The sequence below is a fragment of the Phocoena sinus genome, chromosome 11, assembly GCF_008692025.1.
Source record: "Phocoena sinus isolate mPhoSin1 chromosome 11, mPhoSin1.pri, whole genome shotgun sequence".
Lineage (NCBI taxonomy): Eukaryota > Metazoa > Chordata > Mammalia > Artiodactyla > Phocoenidae > Phocoena > Phocoena sinus.
The window spans coordinates 96,395,841-96,421,063 of NC_045773.1; the positions used below are offsets into that span (position 1 = coordinate 96,395,841).

At 45.7% G+C, this 25,223-nt stretch overlaps 1 protein-coding gene across 5 annotated transcripts in view; it reads right to left on the bottom strand.

The window, feature by feature from the left end:
* Positions 1-25,223, bottom strand: part of GCNT2 (glucosaminyl (N-acetyl) transferase 2 (I blood group)) — a 123,922-nt gene that overhangs the window by 91,786 nt on the left and 6,913 nt on the right. The window contains exon 1 of one of the 5 annotated variants that reach the window (XM_032648056.1): positions 17,795-18,356. The exons of 3 other annotated variants lie outside the window; for them this stretch is intronic. The gene's annotated coding sequence lies outside the window, so the exon portion shown is untranslated. Of the gene's footprint in view, positions 1-7,165; positions 7,374-17,794; positions 18,357-25,223 lie in introns of those variants that run through there. One more of the 5 variants, XM_032648055.1, reaches the window with a different exon arrangement.

Below are 25,223 nucleotides of genomic sequence, written 5' to 3' on the forward strand. Positions count from 1 at the left end.
GATGTCTCTGCAAACCAGTATATTTTCTACTGTGGACTTGGTACAACTTTACCACTTTTTCCTGTATTTTCTAGATTTCCTCACGAATGCTAGAATGACATCCTATTTGGTAGCAAAGCATTGTGCTTTAAAGAGAGAAATCTACAAACAACAAATGCAGGAGAGGGTGTGGAGAAAAGGGAACCCTCTTGCACTGTTGGTGGGAAAGTAAGTTGATACAGCCACTATGGAGAACAGTTTGGAGGTTCCTCAAAAAACTAAAAATAGAATTACCATATGACCCAGCAATCCCACTACTAGGCATATACCTTGAGAAAACCATAATTCAAAAAGACACCTGCACCCCAATGTTCATTGCAGCACTATTTACAATAGGCAGGTCATGGAAGCAACCTAAATGCCCATCGACAGACGAATGGATAAAGAAGATGTGGTACATATATACAATGGAATATTACTCAGCCATAAAATGGAATGAAATTGGGTCATTTGTAGAGACGTGGATGGATCTAGAGACCGTCATACAGAGTGAAGTAAGTCAGAAAGAGGAAAACAAATATCGTATATTAACGCATATATGTGGAACCTAGAAAAATGGTACATATAGACCGGTTTGCAGGGCAGAAATAGAGACACAGATGTAGAGAACAAACATATGGACACCAAGGGGGGAAAGCGGCAGGGGGTGGGGATGGTGGTGGGATGAATCGGGCAATTGGGATTGACATGTATACACTGATGTGTATAAAATGGATGACAAATAAGAACCTGCTGTATAAAAAATAAATTAAAATTTTAAAAAAATAATAAAAAATAATAAAAATGTATAATGCTCGCTTAAAAAAAGTTATTAAAAAAAGAAAAAGACAGAGAGACTTGGGTGGGTTTGGATCTCGGTTTTGCTGGTTCCTAGCGGTATGAGCTTGGGCAAGGGGCTTTGCTTTTCTGTTTCAGGTTTGTCATCTGTCAAATAAAGAAAATACCAGTAAGTTTGTTTGGCGGATGAATATGGGTTAATAAGTGGAATGCAACTTGCTCAGACCTTGGCACATAGAAAACTACTGACTACTAAAACCGCTAACTGCTGAGTTGCAGACGGTCACTTTTAGAGGCTCACCTGCACCTCTAGAGAACCGGAAATTCAGAGCATGCTGCTTTGCCTGACTCCACTGTTTCTCAAACTCTGGCAAAACGTGGTGCTGCCACACACTGGCCCTGTACAGCATAGCTGGACAAGGTGGAAAATCTTGTGCGTGGAAGGAAGGGAGAATTTTTGTGCCAATACAGCATTTTATTCTCCCAATAGACTGGGAGCGACTCGGAGGGAAGAACACGTCTTTGAAGACATAGGAGGAGGGCTCAATGTGGCATGTGAGCGACCCCGAAGAACTTCCCAGACCTCAAGGTCCCAACCCAACCAGCCAGCCGCGGTTTCCATAAGGACATTTAAGATGTCTCATAAGCAAGCAAATTGTTTTGGTGAGTTATTCCAGAAAAACGCCATAGCAATAACTTCTATACATCTCCTTAAGTCACTGGGGGACTTCCCTGGCAGGCCAGTGGTTATGACTCCACGCTCCCAATGCCTGGGACATGGATGGTTCGATCCCCGGTCAGGAGAACCAAGATCCCGCATGCTGCGTGGCACAGACAGAAAAGAAAAGTCATTGGAAACAATGACATTTAACGAAGGTTCTGAAAAAATGGACAAGAGACAGGTTAGATTAGATGGAAGCAAAGCAAGCAAGGTCTGGAGCACGGAGTACTCTTGGGGATTCTTTGCTATGTGCCGGCAGGGACAGCTGAGCAGCCTGTAGAGCATATGAAGGCAGTAGGATGCACCAGCGATGGTTGTGTGCCATCACTTCTATTATTCATTTGCAGAATTAGATATCAGTGCTAAAAATAAAAATTTCCCCAATGTTCTAGGCACACTCACATCAAAATCAAATCATTTAATTTTAATTCTTCTCATGTAATTTGAGTATCAAATTTTTAATTCTCACCTTTTTTTTTTCCAGGAAAGTTAAATGGTCACATAAGAGAACTGTCCAGTGCCAGAACTGGGAAGAAGCTTAGAGGTCATCTTGTCATCTGCTGTCATTTACAGAGGAAAGCAGGATGCCATTCAGAGAAGGAAACAGCCGTGAGCACCACAGCCAGGAGGGGCAGCTGGTCAGGGCTGATCCAGGCAATGCATTGCTTCCAAAAATGTTTCCTTCCTTTCCATAAGGATTTCAGGAAACAGCATTTTACAAGTGCTTCTATACGCCTATTCAACTGAAGGACAGATTACACAAGATTATCTTAACTTCATGACACTGGTCTTCAGTTCAGTTTCTACCCTTAGAAACCTAAGCTAAAGATAATATTTGTGCTTTTAAAAGAGGCTGATAACACATTTGCACTTTGAAGTCCAGTGTGATAACACTTATTCTGGCTAGTGCTTTTTTTTTTTTTAAGTTTTGAATTTTGTTTATTTTTTTTTACAGTATTTGGGCTAGTCTTAGCAGGAGTAGGTAAATACATCCAAAGCCAAACAAAGACAATTTTGGAAACTTTGCGACCAAAACTGACAGTTTTATTCAAAACTCTTGTTAAGGGCATCTAATTCTAATAACATTTGTATTTATGACTGTCTTCTAAATCCTTAGTTATCTTCTGTAAGTAGATTATTTCTCATAAAAACAAGAGTTAACCCAATCCATCAGCGTATTTCCAAGCTCTTACCCATTGTCCCCACTATGAAGGCCATTGCTGATATTTTCACCCCTCTTCCCCCCCAAGCCCCCTACTCCTGTCCTTCCATATTTGACACGTTCTTGCATTTCTGTCAAATTAGCTGAATGGAAGAGTAGTTTTGAATCAGGGGCACATGCTGACGCAGGAAAATTGAACACAGAAACCCCTTCCCGTCTCTGATACCGAGATCTGAAACGGAAAATTCATATTCTACCCCTAATCACTGGCACTGAAGACTTGTTAAAGCATTTTTAAATTAAAAATTAAAAATGTTATTGTGGCATACAAGCATATAACATAAACGTTGCCGTCATAACCACCTTGAAGTGTGCGGTACAGTAGTGTTAACTATATGCATATTGTCAGCAGAACTCCAGAACTTTCTCATCTCGCATAACGAAAATTCTCTACCCATTGAACGACAACTCCCATATCCCCTCCCCACCCAGCCCCTGGTAACCACTACCACCAATACTTAATCAGCAACAGCAAGGCCAGTATAACACCAGAGGTCTGTGACAACAGGAAGGAAGGACTTCTAGAGTCAGAGTCGCAGCCCAGTTGGTGAGGGGCTTAGGAATCACGCGGTTGCCAGGGACAGAAACCCACCCAGACAGAAGTTCTGTCATGTTAGGTGACTTGTCTGAGGCCGCCCCACTGGTAGGAGCCTGAGTGGGGATTCAAGCCCCATCGACTGGCCCCAGAGCTGGAGTCCTTTGATGGCACGAGGCACCCTGCCGCCCCCATCTCCATCCTCAGCTCATCCGTCTTAGAGCAGAATCAAGAAGGCAGAGCATCGTCTTGTTCGACCTCAGCTGGGAACGTACAAGTCTGGCGACTCGGGTGTTTTGCTGCGCTGCACAAGTGGGCCTATGACCACAAGTATTGATTTGGGGGTTATACATTGTAGAAAGTAGACAAATTTGCAAATATAGAATCGGTGAATAATGAGGATCAACAGTGTTTACTCAAGAGAAATCAAAGCATGTGTTCATATATAGTCTTGGGCATGGCTGTTCAGGGCATCTTTATCTGCAAGAGCAAAACATAGTAATAGTAAAATAATAAATAATAAAAGAATACAAATGCTCATAAACAGAGGAATGGATTAAAAAATTATCATATAGGGCTTCCCTGGTGGCGCAGTGGTTGAGAGTCCGCCTGCCGATGCAGGAGACACGGGTTCGTGCCCCGGTCCGGGAAGATCCCACATGCAGCGGAGCGGCTGGGCCCGTGAGCCATGGCCACTGAGCCTGCGCGTCCGGAGCCTGTGTCCGCAACGGGAGAGGCCACGACAGTGAGAGGCCCGCGTACCGCAAAAAAAAAAAAATTATCATATAGCCACATAATGGAATACTTCTCTGGATAAAAGGGAATGAACTATCTATAGAAGCAACAACATGGACGAACCTCAGAATAGTCGGGCTGAAAGAAGCCACACCTCCCAAAAAGAAAGTACCTACTATATGATTCCATTCATAGAAATATCTAGAAAACACAAACAAATCTACGGTAACAGAGAGCAAATCAGTAGTTTCCCGGGAACAGGAAGCAAAAAAGAGAGGAATTATAAAGAGACATAAGAAAACTTTGGGGGCCTAATGGACGTGTTCAGTATTTTGATTGTACTGATGGCTTTACAGATATATTAATGTGTCAAAATTTTTCACTTGTACATGTATGGACAGTTTATTGTATCTTAGTGATACCCCAATAATGCTGAGGACAAATCTGACAGAAAAAAAGTGGGATATAGTAATCTAGAGAATGATTAAATATTAAAACAATGCATATTGTATTTTTCTCCTGATGCCCAAGCTATGAATGTATTGAATGATGTGGAATATTTGCAAGTGTGCCAGGCACTGTTCTATGCCCTTTACATACAATAAATCATTTAAAACTCATACCGACTATTCCTCACGAGAGGGATACTAATTTTTTTTTACTGAAGCATAGTTGATTTACAATGTGTTAGTCTCAGGTGTGATTCAGTTATATATATATGTGTATAATATATATATTCTTTTCAGATTCTTTTCTACTATAGGTTATTCCAAAGATACTGAATACAGTTCCCTGTACTATACAGTAGGCTCTTGTTGTTTATCTATTTTACATATAGTAGTGTACACCTGTTAATCCCAAATTCCTAATTTATCTCTCCCCTCCTTGCCCTTTGGTAACCGTAAGTTTGTTTTTTATGTCTGTGAGTCTATTTCTGTTTTGTAAATAAGTTCACTTGTGTCATATTTTAGATTCCACATATAAGCAATATCACATGATATTTGTCTTTCTCTGTCTGACTTACTTCACTTAGTATGATAAATCTCTAGGCCCATCCCTGTTGCTGCAAATGGGAATATTTCATTCTTTTTTATGGCTGAGTAATATTCCATTGTATATATGTACCACATCTTCTTTATCCATTCCTCTGTTGATGGACATTTAGGTTGCTTCCACGTCTTGGCTATTATTAATAGTGCTGGTATCGGGGGCTTCCCTGGTGGCGGTGGTTGAGAGTCCGCCTGCCAATGCAGGGGACACGGGTTCGTGCCCCAGTGCGGGAAGATCCCACATGCCGCGGAGCGGCTGGGTCCGTGAGCCATGGCCGCTGAGCCTGAGCGTCCGGAGCCTGCGCTCCGCAACGGGAGAGGCCACAACACTGAGAGGCCCACGTACCACACACACAAAAAAAATAGTGCTGGTATGAACATTTGAGTGCATGGATCTTTTCAAATTAAAGTTTTTATCTTTTCTGGATATATGCTCAGAAGTGGAATTGCTGGATCATATGGTAACTCTATTTTTAGTTTTTTTTTTTTTTTTATGCGTTACGCAGGCCTCTCACTGTTGTGGCCTCTCCCGTTGCGGAGGACAGGCTCCGGACCGCGCAGGCTCAGAGGCCATGGCTCACGGGCCCAGCCGCTCCGCGGCATGTGGGATCTTCCCAGACCGGGGCACGAACCCGTGTCCCCTGCATCGGCAGGCGGACTCTCAACCACTGCGCCACCAGGAAAACCCTATTTTTAGTTTTTTAAGGTAACTCCATACTGTTCTCCATAGTGGCTGCATCAATTAACATTGCCACCAACAGAGGAATACTATTATTATCTCCCTTTTGCCCAAGAAAAAAGCTGAGGCACTGAGAGGTTAAGTAACTGCCCAAGGTCCACACAGCTTGAAGCAGGAGAACCAAGTCTCAAAAGCAGTCAGTTTGGGGCCAGGAGCCAGGATCCATGCTCCTGAAAACTACATTATGTCATTTTCTTCTTGAAGGGAAGGCAACTACCTTTATTGAGTATCTACTGTATACCAAACATTGTGCTCAGTACTTCCAGGTTCCTTGTACAACTTAATTCTCACAATTACTCAAGAAGATAGATGATATCATTTCAAGTTTTTTAGATGAAACTGCTTAAATTCAGAGCATGTTCCACAGTGATTTCATATGTGAGCATAACCTCATTTCGCCTGCCTCACCATCCACTTTGTTCATCGGTGTATTTCCTGTTCTTCCCTATGTCCCATGTCCCTGATTTAATCCCTAAATCAGCTATAAGATGATAGACACATTCTCCCTCACATAATATAAAGAAATGGCAAATTATAAACGAGGTCGGATATAGCAGAGTGATCCTCAGTTTTCAAAAAAACAAATCAAATTACTCCCGCCTCAGGAGGTAAAGGAATTACCTCAGGTAATTCCCCCACCCCTGAGGGTAGGGCTGGATTGGTAACTCACTGCCAAACAATAGCGTACGGAAAGACAAAAACTGTTACTTTAATGCGGAGAAATCTGGCAAACATGACCTTGACCAAGTGATCAAAGTCAACACCTCAATGGCATCTTGTGGACGTCAGAGACCCCCAGGTAGGATGTGATGAGAAGGGCATTTCACCTCTGTGGTATTCTTCCCCCTAAACTCATAATCGCATTATGAACTTGAGAAAATACATCAGATACACCCCAACTGAGATCCATTCTAGAAAACATCTGTCCAGTCTTCCTCAAAACAGTCAAGGCAAAAAATGCAAGACAGAAACTGTCATAGACCAGAGGCACTAAGGACACAGGACAACTAAGTGAATGAGGTATCACGAGCTGGATCCTGGAACAAAAAAGGACATTAATGGAAAAACTGGTGAAACCCAAATAAAGTCTGCAGTTTAGTTATTAGTAATGTATTGACGTCAATATCTAAGCTTTGACAAACATACCACAAAGGTAACGAGAGATGATACCATTAGGAGAAACGAAAACTGACGGGAGGTATATATAGGAACCCTTGTAATACCTCTGCAAATTTTCCGTACATTTAGAATTATTCCAAAGTAAAATGTATCTTAAAAATCAAATCAGCAGCTTTTATTCAAGGAAAAGCTGAGCTTGGACCCTTACTGTGCAGGAAGAAACACTTACGGGTGCAGGGGTGCAGCCTGGCTTTCAGACCATCCCAGCATTGCTGTTGGAGCATCCAGTTCTGCCGCCACGTTGCCAGCACGAGCCCTGAGTGCCCAAAGTGCCAACTGGCTTAAGTTCCACACTGTTAGGGGAGCTTAAACATCGACAGCTTGAATCTGCCACTAAGTGAAAAACTGACCTCAGGTCTCTGTGTCCAGAAAGAGAATAAGGGTAAGTGTTCTTTCATTAATTGTGGCATCCACTGATAATCGATTTGATAACATTCCAGAAGAGTTTGGGATAAGGTGGACACAACACAAGGCGCACACGCACGCACTCAATCCTATTACTGGGTTGCTGCTCTAGTAAGAAGACCAAGAGGTCTGGTTCCTGCACTTACTGTGTAAATTTGAGCAAGATTCTGAAGTCAGAGGAGCTTAGATGAAAGACAGACAGACAGACATTCAGACCACACACACACCCCTTATAGGTTTATCTCTGGGCAAACTCCCTCCTTCATCTTCCCTTCCTTGGTAACCCTCCCCCCAGGCATTAGTGGTACAATCTCAGAACTTTCCAGAACCCCACATCTTTGCAGTAAAATCCCAACACTGAGACTGGCTATGGAGTAAAAAACCATTAGTCATCAACATGGAGATGAGCTGGCCTTGGGTAGCCCTGGAGCTGCCATCATGATCTCAGTCTTAGTCTGGAATGCCATCCCGAGGAGCAGTTCTAATTAGCTAACTTATTTTTAATATTTATTTATTTATTTTATTGATCGATTGCTTGATTTATTTTGGTTGCGCTGGTCTTAGCTGCGGCACGAGGGAACTTCGTTGCGGCGTGCGAACCCTTAGTTGCGGCATGGTAACTCTTATTTGAGGCATGCGGGATCTAGTTCTCCAACCAGGGATTGAACACGGGCCCCCTGCATTGGGAGCGTGGAGTCTTACCCACTGGACCACCAGGGAAGTCCCCTAACTAGCTAACTAAAACGGATTTTGGGGCGGTCTGCCTCGATTAATTCAGACATTCACGTTGATCCAGGAGCATTCGGACCTCTGGTCCCCTGCGAGCCCTGAGGGAGCGGAGAGGAGGGTACATTCCCAAGGTATGCACTGCCCGTCCCCCTACCCCAGCTCCCAGCGCCCTTTCTCTAGGACTGATGATTGTCTCTTTGCGGTGCAAATACAGTTACTGGGCAGAATGCTTGAGCAAGTTTGATCTTGCCCCAGTTTTAACCCTGCTTTGAGAAAAATGTGGTCGCTTACATTTCTCCCTCTTAAAATTGCTCAGAGACTGGCTCCCACCTCTTGGGTCTAGGCGGCCCCATGAATCCTGTCTCACCCTCTCTCCTCGGATCAGAATCAGTGCTTCAACTGACTGGATGCAGCCCACCCACAGCATGAAGGATAATTTCCATTAAGCAAAGTCAATTGATTTAATTATATCAGTAATCAATCCCATCTATAAATCCTTTCACAGCAACATCTAAACTGGGTTTGATCAAGTAACTGGGCACCAGAGCCTAGCCATGCTGACCTCTGAAATTAACCATCACACTCTGTAAAGTGTGAATACTAGTCTTTACTCCTTCAGAGGGTCCTTGTAAGAATTGAATAATTGCATAGAAAGCCTCTACCGTGTCCTGCACATACTGGGTGCTGGGAAAGAGATGAATACAATTATTATCTTCATCTCTAATTTAAATGACTTTAAATGAGAAGTTAGCCTAAAGCAGTACAATTGTATGATCTTTCAGACAATTCTGGTGAGAATTCCAACTCTACCTTCTGATGATGTAGCCTTAGGCAAGACATTCTTTCCCCTCTGAGCTTCAATCCTTTCTTCTGGGAAACAGGGATTAAATGACTATCCTGCAAGGCTGCTGGAGGTTTCAGAGAATGCATGTGGAACGCATGGTACACAGTGCCTGCCACACAGCTGTCACTATGGTTGTGATTACTGACATTATTGTCATGGCATTATTGGGCACCAACTACTCCTGTGTTAAAGCCCACGTGAGAGGCCTTTCAGGAGAGCCACACGTGAGTGTGGTTCACAAGCAGCTCTATCTGAAGCATTCACTGTAAAAATAAAAACAGTACAGTGGCACATTTACTTCCTTTTCCGATTTGGATTCCTTTTATTTCTTTTTCTTCTCTGACTGCTGTGGCTAAAACTTCCAATACTATGTTGAATAAGAGTGGTGAGAGTGGGCAACCTTGTCTTGTACCTGATCTTAGTGGAAATGGTTTCAGTTTTTCACCATTGAGGACGATGTTGGCTGTGGGTTGGTCATATATGGCCTTTATTATGTTGAGGAAAGTTCCCTCTATGACTACTTTCTGGAGAGTTTTTATCATAAATGGGTGTTGAATTTTGTTGAAAGCTTTCTCTGCATCTATTGAGATGATCATATGGTTTTTCTCCTTCAATTTGTTAATATGGTGTATCACGCTGATTGATTTGCATATATTGAAGAATCCTTGCATTCCTGGAATAAACCCCATACTACAAAGCTACAGTAATCAAGACAGTCTGGTACTAGCACAAAAACAGAAATATAGATCAATGGAACACGATAGAAAGCCCAGAGATAAACCCACACACATATGGTCACCTTATCTTTGATAAAGGAGGCAAGAATATACAGTGCAGAAAAGACAGCCTCTTCAATAAGTGGTGCTGGGAAAACTGGACAGCTACATGTAAAAGTATGAGATTAGAACACTCCCTAACACCATACACAAAAATAAGCTAAAAATGGATTAAGGACCTAAATGTAAGGCCAGAAACTATCAAACTCTTAGAGGAAAACATAGGCAGAACACTCTATGACATAAATCACAGCAAGATCCTTTTTGACCCACCTCCTAGAGAAATGGAAATAAAAACAAAAATAAACAAATGGGACCTAATGAAACTTAACAGCTTTTGCACAGCAAAGGAAACCATAAACAAACCAAAAGACAACCCTCAGAATGGGAGAAAATACTTGCAAATGAAGCAACTGACAAAGGATTAACCTCCAAGATTTACAAGCAGCTCATGCAGCTCAATAACAAAAAAACAAACAACCCAATCCAAAAATGGGCAGAAGACCTAAATAGACATTTCTCCAAAGAAGATATACAGACTGCCAACAAACACATGAAAGAATGCTCAACATCATTAATCATTAGAGAGATGCAAATCAAAGCTACAATGAGGTATCATCTCACACCAGTCAGAATGGCCATCATCAAAAAATCTAGAAACAATAAATGCTGGAGAGGGTGTGGAGAAAAGGGAACGCTTGCAACGTTGGTGGGAATGTAAATTGATACAGCCACCATGGAGAACAGTATGGAGGTTCCTTAAAAAACTACAAATAGAACTACCATACGACCCAGCAATCCCACTACTGGGCATATACCCTGAGAACACAATAATTCAAAAAGAGTCATGTACCAAAATGTTCATTGCAGCTCTATTTACAATAGCCAGGAGATGGAAGCAACTTAAGTGTCCATCAACAGATGAACGCATAAAGAAGATGTGGCACATATATACAATGGAATATTACTCAGCCATAAAAAGAAACGAAATTGAGTTATTTGCAGTGAGGTGGATGGACCTAGAGTCTGTCATACAGAGTGAAGTAAGTGAGAAAGAGAAAAACAAATACCGTATGCTGACACATATATATGGAATCTAAGAAAGAAAAAAAAAGGTCATGAAGAACCTAGGGGTAAGATGGAAATAAAGACACAGACCTACTAGAGCATGGACTTGAAGATTTGGGGAGGGGGAAGGGTAAGCTGCGACAAAGTGAGAGAGTGGCATGGACATATATACACTACCAAATGTAAAATAGCTAGCTAGTGGGAAGCAGCCGCATAGCACAGGGAGATCAGCTCGGTGCTTTGTGACCACCTAGAGGGGTGGGATAGGGAGGGTGGGAGAGAGGGAGACGCAAGAGGGAAGAGATATGGGAACATATGTATATGTATAACTGATACACTTTGTTATGAAGCAGAAACTAACACACCATTGTAAAGCAATCATACTCCAATAAAGATGTTTTTAAAAATTAATTAATTAATTAAAAGAAAAAACCAAAGAGCAGGTAGGAAAGGACAATAAAGATGAGCAGTCACCTTAGAGGCCCAGGCTTTGCAGAAGGTCACGATCTCAAAGAGAATGGGGAAACGGCGCAGGCCGTGCTATTGCCTTTTCTACAAAAACTTGAAAGGCATGTTAGCGAGCATTGTTTTCTGTTGCTGGCCACCAAGAACCTCAGCTGATACAGTCAAGGTTAGTGGCTCTGCCATCAGACTCCCAGGTTTGAATCCTCACTTTACCGTTTACCTGTTGTGCCATCTTTGGCCAACGTGCCAACCTGCTGTAGCCGGGATGCCAGAGTCCTCCCAGGAAGCCCCAGCCACAGTGAGCTCTTGCTGCATAACAAACCTCTCCAACATGTAGCAGCTTAAAACATTGATCGTTTCACACAAGGTGCGTCATCTTGGCAAACTTGACCTGTCTGTACATGAGTTTCTTGTGAAATGGAATAATACTAGCATCTACTCCATCCTGTAAACCACTTAGAACAGTATCTGGCACACCATCAAAGCTATTATAATCACGCCTAGCTTCTGACAGGTTTGTATTTGTGTCACAGACCCACCCACCTGCTGAGTGGGTGAGGGTTGCTATGTAGCTAAGCCCAGCCTCACCTAGTCTGCAAATTGTTCTGAGGCCTCAGCTCGTGACAGTTACACTGTGAGTCAGTTTCCTCTTCCTGACAAGAGAGACAGGATGCTATCTCATGGGGTCATGGGACTCTTGGGGAATAGAAACTGATCTGGGCTGGGCCTTAGAGAACTAGTTAGCTAGGGAATCACATTGTCTCAGGTCCTTTTAAACCCGGGTGGAAGCTACAGGGGAAAAGTAATGGGGCTGGTCCACACCACTGGGGTGGGGCTGGGGGCGGGGTCTGTCACGAAGCCTGCAGGGAGCTCTCTGGCTCTCTTTTTCAGATGACGCTGGTCGTCTGGACTCAGCCCCCGGAGCTGTTGAAATTAAATAGGTTGACAGCTCCGTTTCTCCGTCATACTAGCTGCATATCAAGGGCTCAATAGTCACACTCTCGTGGCTTGTGCTGCCCTGTTGGAAAGTACAAGTATAAAACATTTCCATCAGCATAGAAGGTGCTATCAGACAGGGCTGTTAGATCCGGGGTTCCATCCCTGACCCACACGCACAGCCCAGCTGGCAGACAGCAAGAGCAGAATTTCTCTGACGTGCTGTAATATGAGGGTATGTGAAAGGCCTCTCCACCAAAAACATTCCCCTCACTTACAAGGAAGATTCTGCGAGTATTCACCATCCATTGCTTCAGATGAAAGTGTCTCAAGTAAAATGCAAAGAGTTCAGTGGCACAGTACAGTCATTAAAACTTTCGTTTTATCTGCCATTTGTTATTCATTCAGCCAGTATCGGTTGAGCGCCCAGTGTGTGCCAAGATGCTGGGGCTACTGCCTGTTCTTTGCTCTGGGGATACTTCAGAAATTAAGACACAGCCCCTGTACTCACAGAGCTAATATACACACAAACAAACACATATATAATACTTCAGGTGCTACGGAGAAAATCAAAGCAGGGTGCAGGGATAGACAGTGTGAGGGTCAATGGGGCGGGGGTACGTGCCGTTCAAACTGAGCGGTCAGAGGGGTTTCTCAATCAAGGTGACCATTGAGCAAAGAGTTGAATGGGGAGGAGAAGTGAGTCCTGAAGATTTCTGGAGAAAAATCAATCCAGCAGCAATGGCAGCACATGCAAAGGTCCTGAAGTGGGGCTGTGTTTGGCACAGGCAAATAACAACACATGGCAAGATGGAACCAAAGGAGTGAGGAGAGAAAGGAAGGGATGAGAAGAGGAAAGCCAGGAGGAGAGGCAGCAGGGCCAGATCAGCAGGCACTTGTGATAATTTGGCTTTTACTATGAGGCAAGCCAGAGAAGGGCTTGAGCAGACATGATATGATTTTGATTTTATTTATTTATTTATTTTAAAATATTTATTTGGCTGCGCCAGGTCTTTTGTTGCGGCATGTGGGATCTTCATTGCTGTGTGCAGGACCTTAAGTTGCGGCATGCGGGATCTAGTTCCCTGACCAGGGATTGAACCCGGGCCCCCTGCGTTGGGAGTGCAGAGTCTTAACCACTGGACCATCAGGGAAGTCCCGATATGATTTTGACCTACTCCAGGGTGAGAACAGTCACAGTACATCAGTGTAAGTTACAAGTGCCCCCAGAAAACTTCCATAAATTTGGAGAACCACGAGATTCCCAGAGGTGTGCCCCGTGAGCGGCCGGCTGCAGCTAGGATTGAGGGACAAGACCCGTGGCTGCTTCAGCCTCCACCGGTATTTAAAATACTTAAGAGGCTCCGTTGGGTGGTGGCACAGAACCTTTCCCAAAGCTGGGTTCTAGCATTATCCAGCATTTTTTGCTGAGTCTGCCTGACTCACTTTGCTAAAGCCTCAGTTTCTTTCCAGGCTGACTCAACATTTTCCTTCTTCCAGGTACTCCCTCTAATCCGCCTAGTCTAGTTAATCAGTCTTTTCCCTCTTAATGTTACTCCTCATTAAAGCCAACTCTGCTTGTCCCAGACTGCCCGGGCCAGCAGCTCTCTCCCCTGCGGTCTTTTTCTGTCCTGCGGGCCAGTGTTGTACAATCTACCACGCATGTTGTTGCGTCGTGTGGAGCAGCATGGGTGCAGGTGGGATGCATATTTTGCACCCCAAAATGTTGGGTTCCCCGTAATAGGGGTAGATGAGTGGTAGTCACAAGGAGATGTAATTTAGTTTGAGTATGCCACAAAGCCTCCCACGTCCTCCTCGGTCTCAGAGTGGGGCTATACCGCAGCGGCGCTTGGATCCACCACATGGTGCTTAGGCTATAATCTCATCTGACACCTATTATTTTCCTCTTTTCTGCTTCATAATTTTCCATCCACAAAAAAGGGGTGATGTGCGTTCGTGCATGGCAGTGGCATGTTGGACATGCTGCCATTGTATTTTGTCCACTAGAACCGGGGACCTTTCCAAGTATTCGGTCATCAAGGTTCATAGTTACACAGAGATCATTCCACTAGGAGCCATACACCTCATGTTTGGAAGTCCCAGAAGGAAGGGCTGCTCCCAGAATTCCCTCCCAAATTCCTGGTAGTAAATATAGCCTGAAAAATAGGAGTCAAAAAACTAGAGTCAAAACTAGACTTATTGTTAATGACTAAATGGAGTCTAGTAATGTCCTCTTGGTCATTAACTAGAGTCCATTTAGTCATTAACCATCTGTCTAGCATGACTCCCAGAGTGATGGCCCTCAAGTTTACAGGCTGCCGCTAGACCTTTTCAGGTTCCAAAACCTGGGCTGGTCTTGGCAAACATAGCTTTACCCTCCCAGGTGTCAGGCACAATTGTCCTGAAAGATAATATGAATCTCTCGTTCTGAGCCTCTTCTGAGGTATTATCAATAATATAAAGTTGGATTTCCCTCATTGCATACCCCACTTATTCATTCCTTTCCTCTCAGCTATTATCTCTCCTTCTCTCCATTTGTCATTTATTTTTACCCAGACTTTTTCACCTTTGGAAGGGACATTCATTTCGGCCTGTGTGCTGGTCCAGGTTGCTGGCAGCAATACTATTGTAGCCAGTGTCTCCCCCTCGGACCCCTCCCATTCGTATAGAGTAGGGTTACACAGGTGCAGAACAGTGCATTCACTGTCACCCCACCTTTTCTAGACAGGGTGAAGGTACAATCCACCCTATCAGGACTGTAGGAATTCTGATACGAAGGTTGAAAGAGATAGTTACTTGCTCAAGAATCATCCCTGCTGGGACTTCCCTGGTGGTCCAGTGGTTAAGACTCTGTGCTCCCAACGCAGGGGGCCCGGGCTCGATTCTTATCACGGAACTAGATCCCACATGCCGCAACTGAAAGATCCGCGTGCTGCAACTAAGACCCGTGCAGCCAAATAAATAAATATTAAGAAAAGAAAAAAGAATCATCCCTGCCTCCAGCACCTGCAGTTGCATCCCTAGCCCTGGGGTGACTGCATCGCGTAGGAAAAAAGAAAGTTAGAGTCGCACCAGCATCCTCCCTCACCCCCTCTCCTCCACACCGGCCCCCCACCCCAGCAGAGGAGTCTACTGAGGCCCCCTCTTGTGCAGCGTGGGCACACACTCGGGGAGGCATGGAAGCCTCCCCTGCATGCCTTTCTCTCCCCGCTGCCACCCCCGGTTTAAGACAACGAACGTTTCAGCTGTCTGTTCTGCTCCTCTATTAAACCATTACTCTAATGAGGATATGCAATGCGATCTGTCCATTTGATAATGGATACTCTTGGATATTATGGGCTGGAGAGGACATCCCTTGGTCTGAAGAAATGTAACTTGGCAACTCAAATGGGTAAGGATCTTCTGTTGCAATCCTTTAACAGTATTTTAAGCATTTGTGTCTACCACTGCCTATGCGAAGCCCATTCCAGAGTAAGCGTCTATCACTGTTACGACCCATTCATGGTCCCCTGGGGTGCAGTCCAGCTATGTGCAAGGCCTTCCCCCAGGGAATTTCCCCCATAGTCATCTGCACTCTCTCTCTTGTTGACAGACAGAACAGTTCTGGTTATTGTTTTGTGCCTCAGAAGGCGTCTCACTTTAGTCCTCCTCTGCATTGCTGCAGTACGCCTCACGTCCATCCACTCATTTCATGGACCAAGGTGTCCAAAAGGTCCACTTGGTGGATCCAATCACCTTCCAAACCTAGAAGGGAATTTTTCTTTTTCTTTTTTTTTTTCGGCCATGCCGTGCGGCATGCAGGATCTTAGTTCCCCAACCAGGGATTGAACCCGTGCCCCCTGAGGTGCTGCCGTGGAAGCACAGAGTCCTCACCACTGGACTGCCAGGGATTTCCCAAAAAGGGAGTTTTTCTTTTCTCATTTTCTTTTTTTAAAATTTGTTTGTTACTTATTTCTGGCTGCGTTGGGTCTTTGTTGCTGCGCGCGGGCTCTCTCTAGTTGCGGTGAGCGGGGGCTGCTCTTTGTTGCGGTGTGCAGGCTTCTCATTGTGGTGGCTTCTCTTGTTGTGGAGCACGGGCTGTAGGTGCGCGGGCTCAGTAGTTGTGGCTCTCGGGCTCTAGAGCGCAGGCTCAGTAGTTGAGGCACGTGGGCTCAGTAGTTGTGGCTCATGGGCTCTAGGGCACAGGCTCAGTAGTTGGGGCACGTGGGCTCAGTAGTTGTGGCTCTCGGGCTCTAGAGCGCAGGCTCAGTAGTTGTGGCGCACGGGCTTAGTTGCTCTGCAGCATGTGGGATCTTCCTGGACCAGGGCTCGAACCCGTGTCCCCTGCATTGTCAGGCGGATTCTTAACCACTGCACCACCAGAGAAGTCCCAAGAAGGGAGTTTTTCTGATGGGCACTGACATGTCCTACTTAATGTGCCCCTTAGAATGATGTCACCAAGATGGCGGCATAGGAGACCCCAGGCTCTGCCCCACCCCTGCGAAGGGCCACAATTACACGGCTATCCATGAACAAAAACAGAGGGCTCTGGAGCCCACTTAAGTCAACTGAAGAAACTTCAGCAACAGAGCAGAACAACAAACCCAAGAATAAGTGCACACAGAGAGAAGGAAGACAGCTTAAGTTTGCTTTCATCAGCCCGTCCCTGGGCTGGCAGTGCTCAGCACCAGCAGTAGAAAGAGGTCCCCTTGCCAGGAAAGGAAGAGCAGCGCGAGCGACCAGCCACCCCGGCCTTCTGGGACACCATCCGAAGGTCCTGCTTCAGTCTCATTCCATTCAGATTGCAAAGATGACACAGATGGCTACGAATAAGGAAGAGAAGCAAGGCTACCAAAGACAGTGGGAGCAACTGTGGTTCACAGTGACCTGCCACACATGCAAACCCAGCAGCTTTTGCCACTGAAGAAGGAACCAGTGACCAGTACAGCTGCCTGTGGGCCCCCTGCCGATGGTATCAGCCCCCGCCACTGCCTCCGTATTCAAGTTCGCTGACGCCAGCCACCTGAGCCCCTCCGCTCTCCCTCCCCGCCTCCCCCGTCCCCACTGGAGCCCAGGGACCACACCAGCAGCAAGCTCCGTCCCCTGCAGCCTGTGAGTGGAGGATGCCAGCCTAGAGCCCCACAGCTGACCCTAGACCCCATCATCACGGTGCACTCGGGGCTAGCGCCTGCAGCTGTGCACTTACATGCAGACAGCCAGACACCCGTGGCCAGTGGCCAGAGCATGCGTTTGCCTCAGGGTAGGCTGTGTAGCCACGGGCGAGCATGCCTGAGAGCCAGGGCCGCTGTAGCTGGTTGTGGACCCAAATCAGGCCCTGTCTTCTGCCTCTGTCCGCCCTGTCTTCTGCCTCTGCCCTGTACTCATATAAAACTAGCCCCTCCAGGGACTCCCCTGGTGGTCCAGTGGTTAGGACTCTGGTACTTCCACTGTAGGGGGCCCGGATTCAATCCCTGGTCGGGGAACTAAGATCCTGCAAGCCTCGAGGCACAGCCAAAAAAATTTAAACAAAACCAAACAAAACCCAACAAAAAGAACTAGCCCCCCCAGCTAAGCACGCGCATGGCCCCTGCCCTACCCCCATCACTGCTGTGCATCCAGCGCTGTGCATCCATGGCAAGAACCAGCAGCCACAGTAGTATGGGCTGACGGCCAGGGACCCCACCGCTGCCGGTCACCCCCAGCTGGTCCTGGCCCTTGCTGTTTGCCCCGGCCTCCGGCACCACGTGTGTGTCTGCATCCGGCCCTGCCGCTTCTCAGACACCTGCACCTGGCCTCCGTGGCGGAGTGTATGCACACTGCTGGCTCTCGTCACCATCACTGCCTGCCCTCATTCCTGGCCGCTGGGCCTGGAGGGACCACTGAAGACCCCAGCAGCCACTGCAGCTCCTGCTGACTCCCCCAGAGCACTGGCCAAGGACCACACAGTTGTCAACGCCGGGGACCCCAGCAGCCTGAACTGAAGACACGTTACACCCTCAACCCCCAGACACCTGGCTTCTACGCTTGGATCTTTGCACCAAGAGACCTGGGGTCACAGCCCTCTCCAGCGCATCCCCACCTGCAGGTGAAAGTCTTCCCTTACTGAAGTTAGTCCATAAAGTCTGAAAGACGTGACTGATTCTTCAAATGTGCAGACACCTGTGCAAGGCTACATGCAGTCAGGGAAACAAGAGTCCACCAACGGAAGACAGTAAACCTCCAGTAACTGGCCCCAAAGAAATGGAGATTGCCCTACAAAGAATTCAAAATAATTGTCTAAAGATGCTCAGAGAACTACAAGAGAACACAAATGAACAATTTAACAGTATAGCTGATGCACTTTGTTATAAAGCAGAAACTAACACACCATTGTAAAGCAATTATACTCTAATAAAGATGTCAAAAAAACAGAGTATAGGACATAGAGACTTCTCAACATATGCGGTTATTTCTTTGTTACAAATAAATATAGTATACAATAGCTAAATATAGAACATAGAAGATGCTAAATAAACATTTCTTAAATAAAAAACAACAACAGCAACAATTCAACAGTATCAGGGAAATCATCCAAGAACAAAATGAGGAGTTCAACAAAGAGAAAACATAAAAAAGAACCAAATAGGACATTTGCCTTATTTGGAGTGGCCAAGACGGCAGAGCAGGAAGACGCTGAGCTCACTTCCTTTCATGGGCACAACAAAATTACAACTGTGTACAGAGCCACTGCTGATGAGAGAGACTGGAATCTAGCAGAAAAGATCTTCTACCACTAAAGGGATAAAGAAGGAACCACAATGAGATGGGTAGGAGGGGCAGAGACACGGTACCGTCAAGACCCACACGTGCAGGTGGATGACCCGCAAATAGGATAATCACAAGTGCAACTGTCTGAGCCCCACGTCAGGCACCCCAGCTCAGGGGTCTGCACTGAGAAGATGAGCCTACAGAACACTGGCTTTAAGGCCAACGGGCTTTACCTTCAGGAGTCCCAGAGGGCTGTGGGAAATTGAAACTCCACTCGTTTCAACTGGGTGCGCCTAGAATCTCACACACTCCAGGACCCGGGGCAGAAGCAATCATTTGAAAGGAACCTCGGCCCGACCCACCTGCCGATCCTGGAGGGCCTCCCAGAGAGGCAGGAGGCAGTTTGAGGTCACACTGGGGTCACAGACACTGAGGCAGCCTTTTGGGGGAGCTCATTCTACCACGAGGACACGGGGGCTAGGAAGCACCATTTTGGAATTCTCCCTCTAGCTTCTTAGCGCAAGGACTGGCCCTGCCAGTTGGCCTATCACCACCAGTACTAGGATACCCCAGGCCAAGCAAGCAGCCAGGCGGAGACGCAGCTCTACCCACCAACAGGCCTGCTATCTTAAGATCCCCTGAGCCCCAAGCCACCCTGGCAGCGACCCTGTCCACCAGAGGGCTCAGGACCCCACCCTGACACCAGTGAGCCAGCACTAGCCCTGGGCCCAGCCTCACTCACTAGGGAGCAGGCAGCAGCCCCAGGAACCCCCGGGCCCTGGGCCCATCCACCAGTGGCTGACACACAAACTCATGGACCTCCAGGGCACCGCAGCCAGAGATCCTGGGATCTGGCTTTGCCCACCAGTGGGTGGGAGTCAGCCCTCGGGGCCCCTGGGTCTGGCCCCATCCACGTACAGGCAGACATCAGCCACAGGACTGTCATAACCCCACAGCCTTCCATGTCAGGACATGGCCCAAACACCCGGAGGCCAGCACCGGCTCTGGGACACCTTGGGCCCCTCAGCCAGCAGCCCCAGGATCTACCCCACCCACCAGTGGCTGAGACCAGTACTGGGGTTCCCTAGGGCCCTGCAGCCAGAGACTCTGGGTCCTGGTCCCGCCCACTCACAGGCCAACACCAGCCCCAGGATGCCCAGGGACTCGGCTCCACCCACCAGCAGACCGACCAGCTCTGAGATCCCTTGTACGTACCCCTCAGCCAGTAGCACGAGGACCCAGCCCTGCTCAGCAGTGGGCCAGCATCATCTTTGAGAGACCATGCAACCCACAGCCGGCCACGTTATCAACCATCCACACCCACCAGGAGGTGAACTTACAACCAAGAATACTCTGCCTGGCAAGGCTTTCATTCAGATTTCACGGAGAGATTAAAAATTTTGCAGCAAAAGCTCATAGAAAAAGATATCAAATTTCTGGTTACGGGGCGGGGGGGTGCTGAGGGGGTGCAGGAGGATGGCAGGAGGGAGCACTGGAGGAAGGCTGTCAAAAAGTACAAACTTGTGGGCTTCCCTGGTGGCGCAGTGGTTGAGAGTCCGCCTGCCGATGCAGGGGACACGGGTTCACTCCCCGGTCCGGGAAGATCCCACATGCCACGGAGCGGCTGGGCCCGTGAGCCATGGCCACTGAGCCTGCGTGTCTGGAGCCTGTGCTCCGCAACGGGAGAGGCCACAGCAGTGACAGGCCCGTGTACCGCAAAAAAATAAAAATAAAAAAGTATAAACTTGCAGTTATAATAAATATAAATAAATAGTAGGGACATAATGTACAACATTACAAATATAATTAACACTGCTGTATGTTATATATGCAAGTTAAGAGAGTAAATCCTAAGAGTTCTCATCACAAGAAAAAATTTGTTTCCATTTCTTTAATTTTGGTTGGGTTTTTTTGTTTGTTTTTCACATCTTTATTGGAGTATAACTGCTTCACAATGTTGTGTTAGCTTCTGCTGTACAACAAATTGAATCAGCCATACGTATACATATGTCCCCATAGCCCCTCCCTCTTGAGCCTCCCTCCCACTCTCCCCAGCCCACCCCTCTAGGTGGTCACAAAGCATTGAGCTGATCTCCCTGTGCTATGCAGCTGCTTCCCACTAGGCATCCATTTTACATTTGGTAGTGTACATATGTCCATGCTACTCTCTCACTTCGTCCCAGCTTCCCCTTCATCCTGTGTCCTCAAGTCTCTTCTCTACGTCTGCATCTTTATTCCTGCCCTGCCACTAGGTTCACCAGTACCACTCTTTTAGTTTCCATATATATGCGTTAACATACGGTATTTGTTTTTATCTTTCTCACTTATTTCACTCTGTATGACAGATTCTAGGTCCATCCGCCTCATTACAAAAAACTCAATTTCGTTCCTTTTTATGGCTGAGTAATATTCCATTGTATATATGTGCCACATCTTCTTTATCCCTTCATCTGTTGATGGACACTTAGGTTGCTTCCATGTCCTGGCTATTGTAAATAGTGCTGCAGTGAACATTGTGGGACGGGTCTCTTTTTCATTCACAGTTTTCTCAGGGTATATGCCCAGTAGTGGGACTGCTGGGTCATATGGTAATTCTATTTTTATTTTTTTAAGGAACCTCCATACTGTTCTCCATAGTGGCTGTATCAATTTACATTCCCACCAACAGTGCAGGAGGGTTCCCTTTTCTCCACACCCTCTCCTGCATTTATTGTTTGTAGATTTTTTGATGATGGTAATTCTGACTGGTGTGAGGTTTTGATTTGCGTTTCTCTAATGATTAGTCCTCCATCCTGACTCTGCCCCCCTTTTAATTTTGTTTTTATATTAGATGGTGGATGTTCCCTAAAGTTACTGTGAGAATCATTTCAAGATGTATGTAAATCACATCATTATGTTGTCCATGTTAAACTTACACGGTGCTGTGTATCAATTGTATCTCAATAAAATTTGGAAGAAGAAATAAAAATCGTTTAGAAAATAAAAAAGAACCAAACAAAAATTCTGGAGCTGTAGAATACAATGACTGAAATGAAGAATTCAAGAGAGAGCTCCAACAGCAGACGTGACCAATCAGAAGTGAGCTTGAAGACAGATCAACTGAAATTACTCAATCAGAGGAGCAAACAGGAAAAGGAATGAAAAAGACGTAAGTCATTCAATGTAGTTAACTGTCACTACAAACCTCCTTTTAAAAGACACACAGATGGCCAATAGGTACAAGAAAAGGTGCTCTATATCACTAATCATCAGGGAACTGTAAACTGAAACCACACTGAGATATCATCTCACACCTGTTAGCAACAAAAAGAGATGACAAGCGATGGTGAGGGTGTGGTGGAGCTTCAGGGCATTACTCCAGCTCAAATAAGCCAGACACAGAAAGACAAATACTGTGTGATCTCACTTATATGTGGAACCAAAAAAACCAACCTCATAGAAACAGAGAGTAGAATGATGGTTACCAGGGGCTGGGGGTATGGGGTGGAGGAAGTGGAGTGATGTTGGACAAAGGGTTACCAACTTCTAGTTTCGAGTTGAATCAGTCCTGGCAGTCTAACATAGATGATTATAGTTGATAATACTGTATTGTATATTTGAAAATTGCTAAACGAGGAACTCTTAAATGTTCTCACCACACACACACAAAAAAAGGTACTTATGTGATGGAGGTTTTAGCTAATACTATGATAATAATTATTTTGCAATATGTATCAAGTCAAAAAACCATATACCTTGAAAACTTACACAATGTTATATGTCAATTATATCTCAATACAGCCAGAAAAAACCCAAACATATCTCTTAAATTCCCAGAATGTTCCCCATAGGGCCACACCTCATATGAGCATCCTTTTAATAGTCCAGTTTTCCATTGTCCAATCACCTGACCATATGACCAGGCCATTAGCTACTGCACATGAGTCAGTGAAAACCCAAATGTAGGAGCTTTTCCCATCGTTCAATTCTTCCATCGCTGCTAGGAAAATAGCCTGCAATTCAGCCCATTGAGCTGATTTATTCTTACTTTCTTTAATCGGTCTTTCCAGACAGGATACTGTTTATTCATCTTGCAACTGTCATCTGTAAACCAGGCAGCTCTTTGCGGGTCAACTAACAGATGTTCATAGCGCCACTGGCCATGAGGCAGTAAGTCCCAGCAGTTCTTCAAGTGGTTCCAAAGTCAGTCATGGGGAAAAGCAGCTACCTGCTGTGGGCATGGTGAGTACCACCCTGCGTTCCCCTGGTAGCACGCTCCTGTGTAAACCATTTCCATTTTGTATGGAACTCCTCTGAGCACTGCCTTCCTTGTAAGAGTGTTTCTCTGACATCACCAGGACACTGTGGAGACTTCAGATTTCATGATTTTGGATGACCTACAGTTATTGAGGCAGTCCAAATCAATGCCCAATAGCTCACTAGTAATTGTTTCTCAAATAATGTGTAAGGGGCAGGGGCCAGAATTTGGAAAATTTCTGGTCCAAAATCCCAATGGTTGCCACCAGTAGGTGCTCATGGGCTTATGCCACTGGCTCTGGTCTGCATGAGTGGGAGAGGCAGACACTTCCAAAATCATATTTGAGTGGGGATCCCAAGGGCCCAAAGGTGGTGAAAGAGCCATCGCGTTCTGTAATTCAGACACATCCTGCTTTTGTTCAGATCCTCAACTAGATACGGCTTTCCTCTGGGTGTTCTTACAGATAGGACCTAGTGTATTTCCAGATGTAGAATATGCATTCTCCAGAATCCAAATAAGCTAACAAAAGGCTGGGGGTTTGGTTGGGTTCTAAGGGTGAGTGGTGACAGCACTTTATTTTTTAGTCTCTTATGGAATATCTTGAATGGCTCTGGACCATGACATTCCTAAGAATTTCACGTTTTAGGCAGGCTCTTGGATCTTTGCTAGATTTATTAACCAGCTTCAGTTGGTCACGTGATCCATCATGGCATTCAAGTCAGTCCTAGCTTGCTCTGCAGTTTCCAATATTTTCGTAATGTCATCAGTATGCTATAATCTTACACTCAGGACCTGCAACAAGGCCAAATCCCTTCTGATCAAATTATGACAGTAAACTGGTGAGTTCAGGTAATGTTGCGACAGGACAGTGAACACAAATTGGAGTTCTTCTCACATGACTACAGTTGGCTCTTTTTGAGTTTGAAACAGAGAAGAAAGCATTCTAGAGATTAATCAGAGTCGCAGTCTTCTTGAGCCTGTTGTATTTTTTGAGGGTGAAGCTGGGGCTGTGGGCAACACAACCTTAGTTAAGCCTCACTGGTCTGCTGTGAATCTTCAGGCACCATCCACCTTTTCCCTGTGCCACTCAGGGCTACTATGCAGAGCATTCATTGGTACCAGCCCGCCAGCTTCTAGCATGTCATTAATTAAAATGTTACATAATCTCCTTTTGCCAACCAGTTATTCTATATTGTTTTAAATCAACCACTGTGTGCGCTCAGCGGTCCTCAGGTTCCCAGCCATCATGTCCAATCAAGACCGGCCCGAGGGCAAACTTACATGCCTTGTGTTTTACAAACTTAATTAGGAGAAGCAATGCCTAGTAGGACATAATATCCATCCCAATAATGCATTCAGGTATAGGAGCCATTACCATTTCACATAAAATCTGTTTGAAAATCCCAATTTTCATTCAAACTTTCTTTCTTTTTTTTTTGGTAGTTCCACACTGCTTGCAGGATCTTGGTTCCCCAACCAGGTATTGAACCCAGGCCCTCAGCAGTGAGAGTGCGGAGTCCTAACCACTGGACCGCCAGGGAAGCTCCCAGGCTTTCACCTTAATCCCGTCAGCCATTGCATCTCCATCCTCCCCATCTAAACTTAGCTCACATTAAGACTTCACCAACAGGTTTCAGATTCACAGTGCACTGGGCCCCTGTGTCAAGGAGTCTCAGAAAATCTCCCCCTCTCACCTCCACCCCCTCATTTTACCCACACATGGGCACAGGCCTTGGATCCCTGGCTAGGGGTGGGGCTGTCAGTCTTTATACATCCGTCTATACACATATGCACATATAAGGATATTTGTTGTAGCATCACTCATAGTGGGAAAAAAAAGAAAACAGAGTGATTTTCAATTAGTAGGAGAATGATTTAATGAACCATTCCATGTTTCATATGCACTCATGTGCACTAAGGACCAAGGAGTGTTAGGCATCCTTTTAAACGTTGATGAGAAAAAGCAAGATGAAGAAACACATTTACAATATGATCTCATTTTTGCAAATCGAAAGATAGCAAAAACCTGTATATCTCTATC